General features: G+C 34.8%; 1 long non-coding RNA gene across 1 annotated transcript in view; it reads left to right on the plus strand.

Moving 5' to 3' along the window:
- Positions 1-10629: 10629 nt before the first annotated feature.
- Positions 10630-17945, plus strand: part of LOC130540563 (uncharacterized) — a 49130-nt gene continuing 41814 nt past the window's right edge. The window contains exon 1 of the long non-coding RNA XR_008954559.1: positions 10630-10790. This is a non-coding gene — a long non-coding RNA (uncharacterized LOC130540563). The remainder of the gene's footprint in view (positions 10791-17945) is intronic.

Genomic DNA, 17945 nt, shown 5'->3' on the forward strand with positions numbered 1-17945 from the left:
CTACCCCCTCCTCAGCCAAAAAGAAAATAAAAGGCAAGCAAGCTCAGGAAAAGACAAACCATAAATGTTAGAGCTGACGTTGGCATCTAGGTGGTGTCTGGGACCACTAAACCCTTCTTGATTGGGGGCTAAAGGATAAACAGCATGTTAGAGGAAGAGACTTAATATGATAATATGTGAATTTTTCTTGTAAAAATGCAATACCTTATTGATAATCCAAAGAGGTCCTTACCTTTGCCACTTATGGGAAGCTATTTAGAGCTGTATACTGTCAATGACAGACACAAGATAAAGCCTTTAACATTACATTCAAGGGAAAAATCGTGGAGGGTGAAATTACATAATCCTTAACAAAAATGTCTTTGTCCAAATGAACAACATAAGAGGCATAAGTGGGTGTAGCAGATTTCAAAATCACCTGCTCAGTTGTTTTATGCATTATTTTGTTGAAGCAACAGTGTAAGACCCAAATTGAGAAAGTCTCTACAATCAGACTTTTGGTTTTATAGACGCAATACAGTTTACCACTGCCTTATCTTTATAATGCAAAAACCCCTTTGTAGACTACAGCCACAAACATTATGGGTGTGAGAGTGAAATAATGGCAATTCAAGAAGAAGATACAAACTGACAAATTTAGGTACTGCAAAAAAGTAGGGAAGAATCAAAGGAATTATAGACAATGACTGTAATGTGCAGTAATACATTTTACTATACTGGATTCTGCCAAGGGAGATTCGTGTGTGAAACCAGCAAGTTGCCTGCAGAAGACTATAACTTGAGTTGAGCTTTTAAGTAGATTATGACTAAATCTGAATTCTAGAGAGAAGAATAAATTAAATTTACTTTGAAAAGTACCTGGATCACAAAAAATATGTGAGAAATAAACAGAATTTATGAACTTGTTTAGTATGGAAGGCCATTTTTCATATAATAAGTGCAATAAAAAGACTAATTTTCCAAAATATTCCTTAGGAATTTATTATTTTCCGGGTCTTTTAAGGAGGGTAAATCTGCTTTGTGTCTGTTAAAGAATTATGAATTAGTGTATACATTATCTTCTCACAAATCATCAATCTGTTCCACAAGTAGAATCTTTGATTTGGTGTTATGGATTGAGAAGCTGATTGGAACCACATAGAACACTGAAGAATCGATTGGTGAGGCTGCCTCTGTGGTCAACAGAGAGGACAGGGGTGCTGTTTCTCTGCTGATTGGAGCACACATTTTTAAATACTTCTTTATGCCTTTATTGATCATGAATATGATATTTGGTGATAAAGATTATGATAATGGTATTGAACTGCTCTCCTTTCAGCAAGGAAAAGATTAATTCCAGATTGATTTAAAAATAATATATTCTTGCAGGAAAGCTTATCTTTGACTTAAAACACACTAAAATTTACTGTATTGCTACATTTTTTTTTTCCCAGATAAGCCTTTTGACAGAACTTTCTATAGAGAAATCAACAAGTTCATTTGGATAAACTTTCTTAACATAGTCACAATAATACTGGTAGGTGTCATGTCAATAGGTAACAATTACTCATCATTTACTCTATTCATCTATGCATGTGCATAAACTTACTTAGTCTTTACAGATACCATCTGAAATGTGTGCCTTTTTTAGCCTCAATTTACACTTGAGTACACTGAGGTTTAAGTGGATTCAGCAATGAACCCAAATACATACAACTAATATAGAGCAGAGCTTACAATTTGGGATACTTTTTTACTTGAGAGCTTATACTTTTAAACTCATTTGTATACTGTGTAGCCATAACTGGACATTCAGGTTTTGGATTAAGATTGTGTGTGTTTGAATCCAAATTTAACCTTTTACTACTTCTGTGACTTTGAACAAAGTAACTAATCTTCTTGTCATGTAAGTCTTCTTATTGGTAGAGGATAATAAAAAGGAATAACATTCCATTAATCTCATAACTTTGGAGATGATTACATGAAATATATGTAAAATAAGTAATATATAAAAATATATGTAAAATATTACATAATGTATGTAAAATATTAAAGGAAATAATATATGTAAAATATTTCCTGGTACTTTAGGAAATGTCTGATGCACAATAGGTTTTAATCACAACACTAGTGCTAACAATAATACTACCACATAATTTGGAAACATGCCTCAATCATCAAAAAATGAGGGTAAATCAGCAGAGACAATCATAAAAAGACATTTACAGATTTGGGAGTCAGTCAATAACATGAATTATGAAGCTCTAATTGGAACTATTTTGTATGGATCTACTCACTATTCTGCTAAAATAATTTTTAAAGTACAGAAGAGTTTCCCAAATTCAATGTTGTCACCATAGGCCTTTCTAGCTCGTAAGTGATTTCAGCCAAAACCTTTCTACGAGGATTACACTTGTCAGATACAAAACATGTAGAGTAACAATGGCTTATTCTCTGAATACATTTTGAAGTGGACAAACATTGCAATTCTATGAAAGTAAAGTAAGTCTCCATTCAGAACTCAGCCTTAATCCAAATTAGTCAATTTGTTTGACCATGAAACCGTATAAAATTCCAACCCATTCTTTCTCTACAACCACAGTCTGACTAATTCTTAAAAATTTCCACTGTCAGTCTCCCTATTTCAGGAAGCCTTTGCATGGAAGGACAGAGTCCCTGTGAAGTTCTCTGGGAAGTAAAGGAGGCGCTGATAGGGACTGAAGGCTGCCTTAGCTCAGAAGAACTCAAGGCAACAGGGCAATTTGGGGAGAGTCACAGGCACAGGAAGGGCGTAGACAGAAGATACGTAAAATCAAATCAGGAAGTTTTGTTATATTGTTAAATGATCCAATCCCCACTCCATGTCCTTCAAGAAATGTTGAAAGAAAATTTTCTTTTGAAAATTTAAAGTCTGACTGAGTAGCTCATTCTTGTGACTTACAGTGCCAACATTTAAAAAAATATGAAAATGATTTATTTTTATATGATGTATACCCATAAAGAATGCTCATATTAATGTACTTAAATTACACATGTAGAGCGTATCTGTTATATGTTTATGTAACTATCAAATGGTTATTTGTTACTAAAGCTATATTTCTGATAAAAAATATTTTAGGATAATTGCCTTCAGAGGGATTTATTTTTATGATGCTGGAAATATGAAATGTATTTTAAAATTTCACTCTGGCATATGATTTATCTATCACCATTACTTTTTTTTTAAGTCACAATTTCAGAATTTGGGGACATTTACATTCAATTTACAGGTACCAGTACGTACATATTTTAGTAAAAAGATACAACCTTTTTCTTCTCTTTTCACTCCTTTTATTTCTGCTGCTTGGCACATTTTTGAGTTTTCCCACATTATTTATCTCCATGATACCACTCAAGCAGTGTCCTGGACCTAAAATACTGACTTTAGTTAGTATCCTTGGATTTTTAGATTCCCAGTGTCTAATTCCCTGTTATAATTTGCCCAAACAAAACAAAATGTTATGATAACCTTTCTCCACTGTTCTAATATATATTGTATTTTTATTTGATAGCTTGGGATTTAAAACATCTCTGTTGAAGGCTTTTGATCCTTTTGAGAAATAAAGATCTGAAAGAAATGGCATAATCTTAAAAAAAAAAAATTTCCACTGTCAACAAGCATTAAATGAGTGGAAAAAAATTCAGGTTCTCTTTTGTCCTCTCATTCCCATCAAAAGTTTGAAGGTAACTGTCATCTGTCAAATTGATTTTGACTCATATGTATTCAGCGGTAACAAGAGAGGAGGAATTCTCCACAGATACTTTATCAACTCACTATCAACTTTGGAAAGCAGAGGAGGATTAGACTTGGGGGTCAATTTCACAGGCTAGATTTCCTTATCTAAAAGAAGATGATTAAAAAAGTACATTCCTAAAGGGTCACACTAGACAAAGTACTAAACTCTCTATAGAAGTTCCTAATAGCAATAGATTAATCATGTATTTATCTAGTGTTGGTTTAGTACCTATTATGCTAATCAATTGCAGTGAGTGAATTTTGAAGGTAAAAAGAGAGATAAGTTCCCACACAAAATATGAAATAGAACAAAATACAATTGCCCACATTGTGAAATACTCGCACAAAGAAATTTTTAGAGGGAAACCATTAAAATGTACAAAGTAGTTTTATGGACAACAAGTTGAAAGTCTGAATATTATAGGTCCCTCTTGAAGTTTCACAATGGATATTGACAAATAAAATGTTCTTCGTAGGTCCAAAATTAAAATAATCTACTTAAATTTTTTTTTAAATAGAGTTACCATGGAATCATTTTTTTTTTCTCTCCACATGACCTAGATTAACATTCTGTGAAATGTGAATTTTATAAAATGTGTTTTAGGAAACGGGGTTGGTCAACAAAGACATTAAGGCAAAAAGAAAGATAGGGAGATACACAAATAACACCTCTGCTGCATGCATTTATTGCCATAGGAAAGTGTGAAAAGGCACTCAATGTGCCATTGAAGAAGGATTGCAATTTTGATGGCAGAAAGTGACAGGGCTGAGAGAAAGGATTTTCTTTCCAGATGAAGAGAACAGTGCAAGTTAGGAAGAGTTAGGAGTGACAGATATAAGCATAGAGCATAATATGAAAACTACCAATCTTCCATTTTGTTTTGCATGCAGAATACTCGTTCATGACTACTGAACGGTTGAGCTAGAAAGGTAGGTTGGCAGGGGAGTAGATATAAAATGAAATAGACCTTGAATGCGAACCAAAAGAGTTATAGCTAAATTATAAAATAAAATATTAATAGCAAAAATATTATTATACTTATAAAAATAAAATCTGTTCAAAGAAGTTTTTAAAAATAAAACAAAAGGAAGAAAATCACTTATAAATTAATCACTGAAAGATTATTTAAAACAATGTATTGTTATTTTCTCTTTCAAAAGTTATAAAATATAGGCTGGGCACGGTGACTCATGCCTGTACTCCCAGCACTTTGGGAGGCTGAGGCGGAAGATTTGCTTGAACCTGGAAGGCAGAGGTTGCAGTGAACAGAGATCATGCCACTGCATTCCAGCCTGGGTGACAGAGCAAGAACATTTCTCAAAAAAAAAAAAAAAAAAGGTATAAAATATAACAACGTAGAGATAGAGAATTATAAAATGTCGTGCAGTCTTTACTCAGATTTACATAATTTATTCGTTGATATATTCTACAAATATTTTGAGCACTTATTAAGTACCACACATTCTTAGATATGGGTGATACAACAGTGACTAAGACAAATTTCCCAACTCTCATGGAATTTATATTCTAGTTGGAGAGAGAGGTAGTAAACAAACATGTTAACAAATAAGTATATAATGTGAAGTAGTGAAGTATATAAAATGAACAGCAAAGAATCCACACATGTATGGGATTATGGTGGGAGAGAACAACAGGAGACAAGCCAATAATACAATCTAGTGTCAGATCATAATGAGAACTATTAGGAGCAATAAAATAGGATAAGGAGATTGAAGGAGATTGGGGTTGAGGGAGAAGACTGAATTATTTTTAATATGGTGGCCATGAAAGGCCTTTCTAAAGAGGCTGCATTTTAGGTCAGAGACATGAATAAAGTGAGGAAGCAAACTGTTCACTCCTCTGTTGATGATAATTTAGCTTAATTTTAATTTTTTGCTACTATAAAAAATGATAAAGTAATTTTTGTCTCTGGTATACACACTGAAGTGTTTCTTTAGGGTGTATGATGAGGAACAGGATTACAGGGCTGCCCATCTTCAAGTTTGTTAGATATTGTGTTGCATATTGACCTCCAAAATGATTGTACATCCATCCAGGAGCATATAAACTTTGAGGGAGGAAAATCTTCCACTCTAACCAGAGGATCTGTTGTCCCAAGAGAGTGGAGAAAACTCCAATTATATATTTTTTCCTCTTTGTCCTCCCACAGGCCAGAAACCTGGAGCTTCAATTACCATGATCTTCGCTACCCCTAATGTTGACACAGTCATGGGTAGTATATGGCAGCATAGAGTAACCAATGCTCCAGCTTTCTGGCCAGAGGACAGAAGAAGAAAGCACTAGGGAACTGGAAAATACCTGGGAGATTTTAGGGAGAGCTCAGGAATACAAACCCATAAAGTTGTTTATAAATCAATGGGCTCCAAATGATCTAAATATACTAACTAAAAAAGTGAGATGGACAACATAGATTTTTAAAAATGGATTCAGCCAAGTGCTATCTATGATATACTCATGCCAAATGCAATGATAGAGTTAGATTAAAGTTAAAGGGTTGGAAAAACATTTCCCATACAAATGCTAATCAAAAGAAAGCTAGAAAAGCTATATTAGTATCAGACAAAGTAGATTTCAGAGCAAAGAAAATTACGAGAATAAAGACATTACATAACAATAAAAGGGCAAATCCACCAAGAAGCCATAACAACCCTACATGTACATGAATATAACAAAAGAGCCTCAGAACATGAAGGAAAAACTGAAAAAACTGAATGGAGAAGTAGAAAAATCCACAATTATATCAGTGGATTTATTTATCAGTCATAGATAAACTAGCAGACAGAATATCGGAAAAGATATAAAGGGACTGAATACCACCAATAATCAATGGCTTCTAATTGATATTTACATAATTATCCACCCCAAGCAGGAAAATATTCATTATTTTCAAGTGTATACCCAACACTCACCAAATAAGGATATCCTGATTCATAAAACAAATCTTAACCACATAAAAGAATTGATATCATACAAAATATGTTCCCTGATTGCTGTGGTTTTCCCACCCAAACTCATGCTGAAACTTGCTTCTCAGTGTGGTGTCGTTGGGAGTTGGGGCCTAGTGGGAGGTGTTTGAGTCTCAGAGGTGATCCTTCATGAGTAGATTCATACCCTCCTATGGGAGTGAAATTTTGCTCTCCCAGGACTGGACTAGTTCCTAGAGAGTGAACTGTTATAAAAGCGAGATGGACTTCCTACACTCTCTTCCTCCCTTGCCATGTGATCTCTTTTCCCATGCCAGTTTTTGACCCAACATGTGGCCCTATGCTCTTGAGCTTCCCAGCCTGTAGAATCCTATGCTAAATAAATGCATATGGAAAATAAACTACACAGTCTCAGGTATTCTGTTATAGACACACTAAACAGACTAACACACTGACCATAACTGAATTAAGCTATAAATAAATAATAGAAAGATGATAGGTAAATTTCCAAACTCTTGGAAATTAAACAATACATTTTCAAATAGTCCATGGGTCAAAGAGAAGATCCTAAGAGAAATTGGAAAATATTTTCAAGAGAAATAAAATGAAAACACAACGTATCAAAATTTGTGAGATGCTGCAGAAGCAGTGTTTAGTGGAAAATGTATAGGATTAAATGTTTATTTTAGAAAGAATAAAAATAATACAGTCATTTTGGAAGAGAGTTTGTCAGTTTCTTGTCAAGTTAAACAGACACTCTATTGCCCAGAAATTCCACCCCACCCAAAAGAAACAAAACATGTGCATACAAAGACTAAATGCAAATGTATATAGCAGCTGCATTAATAATAGTCAAACCTGGAAACATTTATATGGTTCATTCAACAACATAAATAAAACAATATAAGCATTCAACTGGTGAATGTATAATCTAATTATGCTATATCCACACAATTAACTAGTACTCAGCAACAAAGGCAGTGAACTATTAATATTTGAAACAATGTGGATGAATCTCAAAAGCATTATGCTAAATGAAAGAAGCCAGATACAAAAATGAGATCATACATATCCTTGTCTACTTCCTAAAATCAAAGGACACTATTCAATACTTATTTAACCATGAAGAATTATGCTATGTGATGCCTTCGTGTTGAAACTCTTCACCAGATTGAGAAGGTTTTCTTCTGCTTCAAGTATGTTGAGAGTATTTATTATATGTGTTTAATTATATTAAATTTTCTTTTTTCCATTGAGAAAATCATTATTAGTAATAGATTTTAAATATTAAATTAAATTCTCTTACCTGGGATGAACCCCACTTGGTTATATTATATCCCCAAATCCAAATCCCTTGGCTATCTCCAAGTCAAAATCTCTTTAATATTCCTCGTTACAGTAATGCAGTGTTTCCAAAATTCATTGCTTTTAACAGAACATTTAATTTTTCTGTTAAGACATTTTTCAGACTTTGTGTTCCACAAAACAACTATTTATAAATCACTGACATAAATAAGTTAATTAAAACCTGAAGTATATATCTAGCAATCATTAATTTCTTTCATCTTTACCCATGTATTCACCAATGACTTCCAACATTTTGAAATGAAAGACACAAGAATTGCAGTTACTCTTATGCTTACAAATGATCACTTTAAAGCACAATTTCAAAGAAGAGGCTACATATTCAAGTGGGAACAACTTGTGAATAAATCTTAAGATATTATTTGCCACATATTGATATAACAGTTGTAGAAAATGTTTTACTCTGTGGATGGTAGACTCACTGGAAAGCTCTTGTAACTATATATTGATTCCTTAATGCAGTCATTTCCTTGAAATATATTCACTTGTCTTGATCTGGCTCTTTACAGTAAGAATTTAATCACAGTTTTTCCCTGGTTAACCACTTAGCCGTCCTTTAAAATTTCAAGAAGTTCTGGTTATCATCTGAAATTAAATAAGGTAACCATTGACCTTGGAAGTTATATAAAAAACTTTTTTAAATTGGAGATTTTTTTTTTCTGTAGTCAGAGTTACTATTTTCCCAGGGATGCTAAGTAACATCAATCTATGAAGATAGGTGCATTTTCCCTGCACACCTTCACACACACACACACACACACACACACACACACACACACACACACCAATAGATACTTGAATTAGATACTTTTATTTGGAGAGATGGGATTCTTGAACACCTTGGCTCAAGAAATCCATTTGCCTCAACCTCCCAAAGTGCTCAGATTATAGGAGTGAACCACTGTGCCTGGCCAAAAAATATTTTTTAAGCAGTGACTTACGTATCAAATATAAAATGAAAAGTATTTTATAAACTGGACTAGAACATTTAGTAAACTTCCTTGTTTTTATTTATTTTATTTTATTTTTGAGACGGTCTCGTTCTATTACATGGGCTGGGATACAGTGGGAAGATCATAGCTCAGTGCAGCCTTGAACTCCTGGGCTCAAGCAATGTTCTCTCCTCAGCTCCCAAGTAGCTGGGCTTGTAGGCATGTGTCAGCATGCCTGGCTAATTTTCTTTTTTTTCTTTTTTCTTTCTTTCTTTTTTTTTTTTTTTTTTTTTAAGAGACGGAGTCTCATTTGTTGCCCAGGCTGATCTCAAACTCCTGGCTTCAAGTGATCTTCCCAGTGTACCCTCCCAAAATGCTGGGATTACAGGCATGTGGCACCATGCCCAACCTAGTAAACTTATTTTTAAGGTAGCTCAATTTAAATGTTGAAGTGCTATAGACAGGAGAGACTAGACATTCTGCATTTGTCTGGGACGATTCAAACCTAAAACTTAGACCTTATCTTATGATGTGAAGGAAGGACTAGAACAAAGGTAATAATCATAGAGAGACCCAAACCAAGAAAGAATGTTTGCTTATGATAATGTTAAGGGAGATCACCTAGACAGCTTCTCCAGCCTGGCTGCTGGGGTAGGTTCTGGAGAGGAGAGAGGAGGAGAAAGATGCCTGGGTTTTATCTTGGTGAGTGAAGAATATTGTACTTTACTTACCATACCCTTTTTACTGAAGGGAGAGAAGAAAGGTAAAATACAAGTAGGCTTTCTCCAGTTCGAAAGCAAGAAAAAGAAGACCATAGAAGTGACAAATTTTCCCTTCTATTAGGAAGAAAGGGGAAGGCTTGGGAATAGGAGAGAGTAAGATACTAGAAATTCTTCCTTTGAAGCTCAGTACTATTTTAATACTCCCCACATCACCCCCACTTTTTTTGACATGTAACTTATTTCAAACAAAGTAGAGTAAGCACTGAACTGTAAATCTATGAATGTGGACCTCAGTTTTCTTCATATGTAAAGTGAGAAGTTTGGGCTAGTCTCTGAGGTGTCTTCTATCCTCGTGTACCTGAAATGACCCAAGCTGCAGACACTGTTCGACACACCTTGTCCCTACTGGAGTGGATGGCCAGGTGAATATTCTGGCTTGCTCATCCTGCTTGCAACAGCTGGGGCTGAAACAGCTTGTGGCAAATCTCAGGCTACAGAAGGCCTGGTCAAGGACTTACTCGCTGAGCACTGCTTCCTCTCCCTCTTGCTCAGCTTGGTAACAGTATCAAGGGCATAGAAACTGCAAGTTCCCCCAGGATCAGCAAATGCATTTTGTTCTTTAGGCTTCTCCTCCTGGTACTCTGCTGCCCTTTCTTCTCAGAAGCCCTACTGGTGCTCACACTGGGGCATTTAGCAGCTCCTTTTAGTCACTTTTGTGTCCAAGGGCTGATGCCCATGCAGAGCCTGCTGGCTATTGACTAAAGGTTGGTGGTGGCCACCTCATGCCTGCAAACCACCAGGTTTGAGTATCTTGGGAGAAAGCTCTGGGACAACACCCTCCTTGATGTCAGAGTGTATGGGGCCTTGTTGAAGATTTGCCAGGCAGCCAAGAGAAAGTGTTCCACACATAGAACAGGGGGAGACTTGAATCCTAGAGAAAACAAAACAAAACCTAACAAAACAGAAATGACCCTTGATGAACCTCTTGCTCTGGACTGGTGCCCTGAAAATGAATGAAATTGTTTTAAAGATTACCAAGAAGATATGAAATATCAAATGTGGCATTAATATGTGAGTATTATATTTTATTTTTAATTGTGGCATAACACATGTAAAATTTATCATCTTAGCTCTGTTTAAGTGCACAGTTGAGTAGTGTTAAGTGTATTCACATTGTTGTACAATCAATCTCCAGAACTCTTTTCATCTTGAGAAACTGAAACTCTATGCTCATTAAACAACAATTCCTATTCTTCCCTTTCCCGGATTCCTGGCAACCACCCTACTACTTTTGTTTTTAATAAATGTGACTACTCTACGTATCTCATATAAATAAAACAATACAGTATTTGTGTTTTTGTGACAGGTTTATTTCACATAGATAATTTCCTCAAAATCCATCCAGGATGTAGCATATGTCACAATTTCCTTCCTTTATAAGATTAAGTAAAATTTCCCGGTATGTATATGCCACATTTTGTTTATCCATTCACCTGCTTATAGACAGCTGAGGTGCTTTCACCTTTTTGCTATTGTGAATAATTATGTTATGATAAAGGGTATACAAATATCTCTTTAGGATCCTGCTTTCCATTTTTGGGGGTATACATGCAGGCATGGAATTGCTAGATCATACAGTAATTCTACTTTTAATTTTCTGAGGGATCACCAAAATATAAGTGCTATTGTCTGAATATGTGTGTCTCCACAAAATTCATATGTTGAAATCCTAACCCCGAAGATGATGGTATTAGGAGGTGGAGGCTTTGGGACGTGATTAGGTCACGTGGGTGTAGCCCTCACGAATGAGATTAGTCCCCTTATAATAAAGAACCCAAAGAATTCTCTTGATTTGGTGATTGACATCATTTCCTCCATGGAAGTGAATATAAAAACAGACACTGTAGAGGACCCTGAGATAATATATGGCTAATGATGAGACCCTTGCAGGTGGTATAGAAGCCTCTGGTTTGCCAGGGCAGATTCATATCTAGGATCAAAAGGATAACCCTAGTTGCTTAACAGGGAATAGAGTTGCATGAGAACGCAACAGTTTATTATAATGTATAGTTATTATAATAATTACAGGAATAGTTTATTATAATTTATAATTATATTAATTTATAATTATAATTTATAACTTATAGTTTAAAAATATCTTTAATTGTACACCAAAGTCATTCATATTATATATATAACATATATATAATACATATATATGAATATTTCTGCAAACAAATCTTTCAAATGTAAAACCAGGAAAGAAGCTGATATTCAAACTGTCAGTTCTACTTCCTTGTCCAGCAAAGATGATATCAAGCAGAGTATATTGGAAATAACCTCATAAAAACTCAGGCACTAGTATACCATATACCTAATCCTAATGTCAATAAATAAACCAGCTGCTTGATAGAAGCCCACCAAACAAGTTCCTACATAGCCGACTTTCATTTCCTTACCAGGATGATAAGGAGGAAAAGAGATATCATTAGCTCTAAGATGGATACTTTAGAAGGAACAGTTCTTTCAATGATTCTAGAAATCTTATCTGGCTTATGTATCTTCTGGCATTCACAGAGAACCTGTAACTATTTTGCATACATTTCTTCTGAACCTATGTCTTATTTCTGCCTGCCACACAAATCCAGAGTACCTATGATTTAGATTACTATATTATTTTCCCAGTTGCCATAATATATTCAAACAGATCAAGAATGTGAGATGTGCTCTAACTAGACTTGGAATAAAATCCTTCTAGTTCTTTATTAATCCCATTTCCTTGAAAAGCAAACAAAACTCTGCCCTGAGGTATAATACAAAACACTTGCTTTGTTATTACTATGGCTATCCTATTTCTTCAGGAGTGCTGTTGTCAGAAATGATTCTTCTGATTTTGGTGGTTGTAGCCTATATCATCATTTAGAGTTCACAGATATGAGAAAGCAATTGAGATGACACTTGTTTTACTAAAGTCAATATTAGTTAACCTGTTGTTTACCTGTGCTTCAGCCCTACATTTATAGACATGGGAATTTCGATCCATGTCTAGCCTGTCTCTGAGCTCTGTAGGCAGAAGCAGAGATGATTTCTAGAAAAATAATCCAGATAATAAAGGATTTGCTTCAACCTTTGTAAAGTATTTTCTCAAGACTAAATCCCATTAACAACTACATCTACAAATGGATACCACATTTGTTTCTAACCACAATTTCAATGACTTCTACATAATCTTAATGATAATAACATGGGATAGGGTGTTTGTGGCTCCTGATGGAAATCATCACAGATTTTGATGATCCCATGCATATTGTTTTACAAGGTCCTGGAGAAAATATTAAGGCCATGAGAACAGCATCTATGAAATGAATGCAGTGGAGCTAGTGCCAAGGCTAGGGCCTAGGAAAAGTTGACTTACCCCAAATTTGCTGATTGTGCCATTCAGTTGACTCTTCCCTTGCTCTTGGCTTGCTCCTTGGTCATATGTTCCTGGACTGAAGGCTTCAACATGCCTTTAGGAAAGAACTGCCAACATTTCTAGTAGGATATCCAGTACTGGGATCCAAGGCAAAATGCAGGCCACTGAAGAAGCTCATAGCTTCTAATAAAGCTCAATTATGTATTTGTTGATGAGAGAAAGCCTCAAGGTGAAAGACAGAATGTTGACTTAATTTATTAAATGAGAAAACTAATGGAAATAGATTCAATCATATATATTTCTACTTACCGTAGAAAATATATTATGATAGAACTACAATTTTCAGATGAGATTGAGAAACCAGCTGCCTTCAGCATCTTCTGTGACTGATTTACTCTAAACTAGGAATGAGATCTGCAAACCAACAGGTTCTACTCAACCACCCTTTACTTCCTGCTTTCTTGTGGAACCATGCAAGCTTAGGGAGACCTGTTAGGCTTGGGCTTGTGAACTACAGTTCTCCAACCGCAAATGTGTCATGCATTCCCTGGGCAGAAGTGTCCATGATCACAGACTGTGGTATCAAACTGTCTCCAACAGCAACCAAAGACTGTGTGGGATGTCTGAGAAGGACACTAAGCAAGCTAACAGCTGGACTGGGAGAAAAAAATAACTTTCCATGGCATGTTCAAAAATTATGTGGTACCCTCAGAACATGCAAATAAACAATTATATGTGGATAGAAGATGGCTACAAACATCTACACGCACTGAAAATAAAATCTGCATCCATAATCAACAGAACTCTAGACTGGGTTCATATTCTTAAACATAAAATGCAACTTTTGAAGAAATTCCTAAAGTTTTATTCCTCCCTCCCAAAGAAAATCTTCACAACACTGTAATCTCTTTGTAGATTTTGAAACACTTCTATGACCAAAAATTATAATTTTATTTTTAGTCAAAATATTGTCCTGGATAAGTACCATAGTCCTTTAAGATGTGTCATCAGTACAATTTCCCAAATGGCTAATTTCTAACAATAAAGTCCAATTTCCCCTCCACAGCTAAGTGTCATGTTTTCTCATCTACTAAAAGTCAAGTGGCTCCTCTGGCTTGTAGATTACAAGACAATGTTTAGATGAGGTGTCAGGCTGTACCTGCATATGCTTCCTCTAATGTAGTCTTATCATTATCAAAGTAGTGATTTTGAATTTTGAAATGGTGGCCTGTTTTTACACAACATAATTCACATAACTCCACATAGATATTGAGATTTATGTAGTAGGATGTATTTATCTTAGCCAAGCCCATGTAGGAATAGCATAGGAAACAATATGTCATACTTGCATGCCTGAGTTGCTGGTCCTAGGTTTGGTGAAGTTGTCACTGTGGGTTAAGAATTTTCAGAACATTTTCCAGGGAGTACAGCAAGTTTTGGTATTTGGGTTGATAAAATTTAAAAGATGCTTTCAAGGACTTCTGCATTGAGACAATACGATCAAAAGGCAAAAGTCTATAGCTTCTAGCTTTCACCTGTTTCAACCCTGAACAATGTTCAGCCTGGACTCTAGTAAGCATCACCATTTGAAATTTGGGAGTAGAGTGAAAAGGTCATACTTCAGGACCTAAAATGTCGGAAAAAAAGTACGTGAGTCATTTGCACACAACATTTGCTCAAATGTTGCACAGAGATTGATCATAGAATATTTGGAAACCATTCTATGAACATTTGTAGCCAATGGCTTTTGTTCAGATGAGTTCTAAATTTATTAAGAAACAGAGACTAGATTTTTTTGATATTATTGAAATATTCAGTAACCACTACTCCTTTGAATGTTAATAGCATTAAATTTGTATTTGTATTTTGCCAAGGCACTCTCCATTACCTTACCCATGTTAATATAACTTTGCTTATCGTAATATATACAAATGACCCTTAAATCTGTAGTAACTATGGTCCAAGAATGTAAATAGCTGAATATATGTGAATGAACACATGAATGGATGGACAGAAGGATGAATTAAAAATAAAAATAAATAAATGCAGAAACAAATGAATGCATAAAGCCAGCAGAAAGTGAGTATAGTTAGTACCTGGGGAGGGGGGTATTAAACTTATGATAGGGAAGTCAGAGAAAGGGTCTCTGACAAGATAACATGAGTAAAGTAAGATCTGAGCAAAGGAGCTGAGAATGTAAGCCTTGTGCATTCTTTGAAGAAGAATGTTTCAGATAGAGGAAAGAGAATAAAGATCTAGAGGCAGAAACACATCTGACATGACTGAAGAACAAAGAGGCCAGTGTGGTGAGAGCAGAATGAATGAAGGGGAGAGATGTAGGATATGGGTTATAATTCCAGGGGAGACAGATTGTATGGGCCTTTAGAGGCCCCTATAAATATCTTGGCATTTATACCCAATAAATACAAATGTTTACTTAAAAATCATAATGGGAAATGAAATTTAAGTTCAGCTTTTCTGCATCATTCATAATATGTGAGGTATTATTTTTCTAGTAGTGGATGAGTGTTGAACTATACTATTTCTCATCCTTTTTGTTGTCAATAGTCTTACTTATTGAGATGGGAGGCTTGTAGCTATGGAATAAAAGAAAATTAACTGTAATTGTTACTGATTTAGTACCAAACACTAATATCCTTCATTAATGTATTTCTTCAATGAGGAACTCTAAGCAATTTCTATATGCTCAGTACTGTGCTAGGAAATAATTGCAAACTCCAGGAGGACTGGGACATGATTGCTTCAAACTGCTCCTTTTCAGGATTAGCATAGCTCAATAGCACATGCTCAATAATGTGTCCAGAATAAAGAAGTTACTAATAAATGAGGAAATGAGGATACAACAGTGAAGAGTATATAGTTGGTGTCTGATTTCACAGAACATACAGTCAAATGAAAGAGTGATTTTAAAATAAGCAACTATAGTACAGTTATGCACCAAACAATGTTTTAGTGAAGAACAGACCACATATATGATGGTGGTTCCATAAGATTTATTATGGAGCTGAAAAATTTTTATCACCTGATGATATCTTAATCATCTTGATCCTTTGTAGGTCTAGGCTAATACGTGTGTTTGTGTCTTAATTTTTAACAAAAAGTTTTAAAGTAAGATAAATAAATTTGCAATGGAAAAAAGCTTATAGAATAATGATATAATGAAAGAAAATATTTTTGTACAGCTATACAGTGTGTGTTTTGAACTGAAAGTTATTACAAGAATCAAAAAGTTAAAAAATTAAAAGCTTATAAAGTAAAAAATTACAGGTAAGGTTAATTTATTGTTAAAAAATATTTGTTTATAAATGTACTGTAGCCTGATTATATAGTGTTTACAAAGTCTCCAGTAGTGTTCAGCAATGTCCTAGGCCTTCACATTCACTCACTACTCACTCACTCACCCAGAGCAATATTTAGTCCTGTACGCTTCAGTCACAGGAAGTAACTTACATAGGCGTACCTTTGTGTTTTTTAAATCTTTTACATTCTATAATGTTTGCACAATGACAAAATCACCTAAGGAATACTTTTTCGAACATATTCCCACTGTTAAGCGACTCATGACTATGATGAAGGAAGGATAGTTTCAGAGTGATGGTGATTAATCATTGCAGAATTCAGTTACAAAGTAACTACTGCCTAAAATATCGACACTAAGAAAAGTCATTGAAATACCAGTGTTGTTGGAGAAAATTGGAAGAAAAAGACTAAGCTTACAAATTGCAGATATTTATTTCTTGTTTAGAATATGATTAGGCTGAATGGTGAAATGCACCTAACAAAATTAAGTCAACTTTATAAATGGTGCCGGGTTGTTTATTAGATTTGCTTGAAAATTTCTCAAAAAATTATCCAAGACTTTGGCAATTTACTACAAAGCCAATTCTATGAATATAATAACTAAAAAAAAATCTATTGCCTCAGCATCTTCACCAAGAACAAGAAGCATCTTCACCAAGAACAAGAGTAGGCGCAAAACTCAAGAGTAATTTCAAAGCATGTTGATTTCTCCCATATTCCTCTTATGGATAATTCATTAAGGCCTTGCAAATGTCAATTCACAAATCAAAGACACATTTGTATCTTCAGGTTCTTACATGTAAAAAAGAGAAACCATCCATGTTTATGTAAGAGATGTTATTTCAATTTATAATTACCTGTCAGCTTTCAGGAAAAATGAATATTCAAGAACACAGGAAGAATCACCATACAACAAAAAGGAAAACACCATTGATTGTTCTGGAAGTCATTAACTAAATTGTCTATTTACAAACCTTAGCATGACTCTAAAATTACCTAATGCTTTTCTTGTAGAAAATAAAAAAGAAATAGTATCTAACAAACAGAATCTTGATTATTAGAAGGGATTTTTATAGTTTCCAAAGCAGCAGTTGGCAAACCTTTTCTATAAAGGGTCAGACAAAATATTTCAAGCTGTGCAGGCTAAACATTCTCTGTCACTGCTACTCAACTCTGCCGGTGTAGTTGAAAGCAGGCTTTGTGAACAAATGAGCATGGTTGATAAAACTATTTACAAAAGCAGGCAGCATACCAGATGTGGCTCACGGGTTACAGTTTGCAGACCCCCATTCTAGAAGATTTTCAGATTAAAGAAGCTCTGGGGGTGCTTAGTATTTATCTGACCACAACCAGATACATTCCAAAGTCATGACAGCTATAATATCTCAGGTGATATCCAGCCTGGAGAATAAATCCTATTTATGTAAGTCAACTGAAAAATCAAATGGAGAACTTTACCTGAACTTGCCTGCAGTTGATACATTCTGGGA

Source organism: Pan paniscus, chromosome 8 (assembly GCF_029289425.2).
Source record: "Pan paniscus chromosome 8, NHGRI_mPanPan1-v2.0_pri, whole genome shotgun sequence".
Lineage (NCBI taxonomy): Eukaryota > Metazoa > Chordata > Mammalia > Primates > Hominidae > Pan > Pan paniscus.